This window comes from Ochotona curzoniae, unplaced genomic scaffold (assembly GCF_017591425.1).
Source record: "Ochotona curzoniae isolate NIBS_2020 unplaced genomic scaffold, NIBS_Ocur_1.0 scaffold_3835, whole genome shotgun sequence".
Classification (NCBI taxonomy): domain Eukaryota; kingdom Metazoa; phylum Chordata; class Mammalia; order Lagomorpha; family Ochotonidae; genus Ochotona; species Ochotona curzoniae.
The window spans coordinates 31,157,309-31,160,915 of record NW_024467114.1 but is presented as its reverse complement, the minus strand read 5'-3'; the positions used below and the strand labels follow the sequence as shown (position 1 = coordinate 31,160,915).

Here is a 3,607-nt window from a genome sequence, read left to right as displayed (position 1 = left end):
TCCAAAGAAACACTCAACTGAGAGAAGGGAGAAAGAGCAGAACTGAAGAAAATAGTCGCAAATCATCTCTCTGAGAAGGGGTTAATACACACATTACAAAGGGAAGTGTGTTCAGCAACAGCTGCACACACACGCACACACACACACACACACACACACACAAATAGAAGCTGAGCAACCACACTAACAACAACAAAGCTAAATGAAATTTTGTTCAAAGAAACCATATAAATGGTCATTAAGTATGTGAAAAATACTCAATACCACTAGCCATCAGAGATACATAAATTAAGATGGCAGTGAAATACCATCTCACAGCTGTTAGAATGACTTATAAAAATGGACTAAAAAATATACAATGTATCAAAAATATATACAGAGAAATTGAATATATTGCTATCATTCTCCTGTTCACTCTTTCACTATTCACATTATCCAAGACATTGAATCAAACTGTTTGAACTAATGGTTGAATTTATTAAAAAAAAAAAAAAGAAGAAGAAAGAAGGAAAGAAAGAAAGAAAAGTTCCATTGCATGTATGTGATGATGTGCTATCCAGCCTTTACAAAAGTAATTCTGTGCTCGCTTCGGCAGCACATATACTAAAATTGGAATACAGAGAATATTAGTATGGACCCTGCACAAGGATGATACACAAAAACGTAATCCCGTGATTAAAGGCCACATGCATAAAGCCAATGGAAATTACATTAAGCAAAAATAAGTCACGCATAGAGAGTCAAATACTGCATCTGTTACTTATAAGTGGAATCTGAAAGTTGAGTTCACAGAAGGCAGAGAGTAAAATCATGGTTTCCAGGAGCCAGAGACTGGCAGAGAGGATCACACAGACCAAAGGCTCCCAAGCTTCCATTACACAAGACAAACGATATCTCAGATCACAAGTACAGCATAGGGCCAGCATTGTGGCTCATGACTTGGGCTACTGCAAACAATGTGAGCATCTCACACCGCTCCTAGCCCCAGATGTTCTGCTTATAATCCAGCTCTCTGCTAATGTGCGTGGGAAGCCGCAGAAGATGGCGTAATTGCTGGGGCCTCTGACATCCATGTGGAGCCCCAGATGGAGTTCCTGGCTCTCTGTCTAGGCCTGGCCCAATCCCAGCCATATTGTCATTTGGAAATTGACCCAGCACATAAAGATCTCCTTCTCTGTCTCTCTTCTCTCTTTTACTCTGCCTTTCAAATAAATAAATCTCTTTGGAAAAAAAAGCACTAACTATAGTTAATAATATTGTATCACATATTTGAAATTTGATAAAACAGATTCTAGATGTTGTCAGATACAAAACATATAACAATATGAAATAATAAGTGTTATTTAGCTTGACTGTGACCCATATTTCACAATGTATACATATATTAACATATCTCTTTATACAATATAAATATATCTAATCCTTTTCAGTAAGTCTGATTTTAAAAAATGCAAGCACGAAAATAGAAATAATGAGATGTGAGAAATGACTGTCTGAGGGACCTATAAAACATATGGGAAATCAGAAAGAAAACACAGCTGAATAAACGTATAAGCAGCAGAAAAACATCATTTAGATACTGCAAACAACAATATTTTTCTGCTGAACAAGAGAACTTAAGTGCTCTACGCAATACATGTCAGAACTGGGACCTCCTTTCATTCTTCCTCATTGTGATCATAAAATCATCTCAGAATTTCAATTTATTTTTTATCATTCGTTGTCTTAGTTCCCCAAAAGACTAATAGCAATTCCAGGCAGTAAATGTAAAATTTTTAATGAATAAAGGTGCAAGATTTTTAGCCCAATTACTAAATCTAATACCTAAAATCTAGATATCAACACAGTTGATTTCTGTCTACTCAACTGTTTCTCTTCCTGCATTAAGTTTTCAGTGTACTATCTTGTAGGTGATTACAGAAGATGTTAACTGATACAGAGGATGCTCATTCAAATTTCAAAGTTACTATGACATCTCTGAGTTGCTCCCCATCAAAATTTAAATATACAGCCTCATTATCAGTTTCATTTCTATAAAAATAAATAAAATCACAGAAGCTGAGTGTGGACAGAGCCCAAAAGGAATATTACCTTAAGGATGCTTTTTCTTGTTTCACACTCCTTTATAATTAGTGTGTTCTATGCTGGAAGAGTGTTGCTAAAAATTGTAAACACATCCTAAGGATATACTTACTTATTTCAAACTGTAGACGTGAAATTCTTCAGTGTCCTATTGCTCAGTTTTGATCTCCCTGGCAGGTGCGATCCACATGACTACTCAGTGCAGCTGCCTTCAGCTAAGTGTCTGTCTTGACCCCAGGACGGAGGTGTGAAGAATACAAGTCCATCCTCACAATGAGTATTTCAAGCCAATTTTGCTGCCTGGCTCTAATTTTACCTCTGGTTTTACCTTATTCCCCAACGAAGTCAGTTTTATCTCAAATCTTGACAATAAATGATTTTTCTATATCTTGTGCCTCATCCCCTTAGCTTGACATCCCGAATGATCTTCTGCATTACTGACCATGATCTTCTCCTAGAAAATGAGCATCTTGCTCCAAAGCCAGGTTAATGACTGATGGCTTCCTCTGGCTATTAACCTTGGACATACTGCCTGTCTAACAGTATGTTCCATCCGTCTGAATTCCCACTACAACGTGCTCTTTCCTGCCAAAAACTTCTGTGCAGTTTGACATCTTCCCAGGGTCCACTGCCAGAACTTTGAAATCACATTGAGACTACCGAAATAGATCTACAACTAGATTGTTGACCAATTCATTCAATCATTCATCCATCATTCCATCCATACAGAAAAGCTTTATTCATCCTTTTACCTATGAAAGATTTTAAAAAGGCATCTTTGTGCCTGAAATTTGATTGGAATATTGGGGAGCATAAGCTGAAGGAACTAAAGAAAGACTTTGTGAATACTGTAACTGTATTTGAGGGTAGGAATATCATTAACCAGAGGATAGGTAGAGAAATTATTCTGAAGAAACAAAATGAAATTATTAAGTATCTAGAATATATTGAGCCCCTTGTGACAGAACATACTATCCAGGGACCAGCAGTGCTGGTTTTAACTGTGTTGCTGAATTTTAATTTTTCATCTATTCACTATTTAATGAAACTCTGAATTCCATTAAGATCCCCAATGATTCTTAAACACTTGAAATTTAGTGGGCATTTTTTTAAGACTATATAGATAAAAACAGTTGGTAAATATCCTTAAGAAATGGCCTCAAACTTAGAAGAGAATAAAAATGGAAATACTTAGTGCAACCGTATGTGTGTGAGGTAACCTAAATCCAAGATGTAAACAAGAGGAGAGAGAGAGGAGAAAAAACCCTATGCTTGCCTCTTTCCTTTTGTATTTGAACAGTCTTTGTAAGTGAAAGGGAGGAGAGCAGAGTGGCATAAGGTCAACCACACTGAAGAAAACTGAGAACATTTTACCAAATCTAGTTAGAGCGAAGCTCCCCGTGAGGGACAGAAACAAAATCACAGCACGGAAGAGCTAAAAAGAGCAGTCTGATCTGCAAAAGGTTGTTTTTGTTGTTCACTTTTTTTCCCCCAAATGATTTTCACCAACTTCCAAGGCCAAAAG

At 36.8% G+C, this 3,607-nt stretch overlaps 1 pseudogene; it reads left to right on the top strand.

The window, feature by feature from the left end:
- Positions 1–579: 579 nt before the first annotated feature.
- Positions 580–677, top strand: LOC121145963 (annotated as a pseudogene).
- The last annotated feature ends 2,930 nt before the right edge of the window (positions 678–3,607 follow it).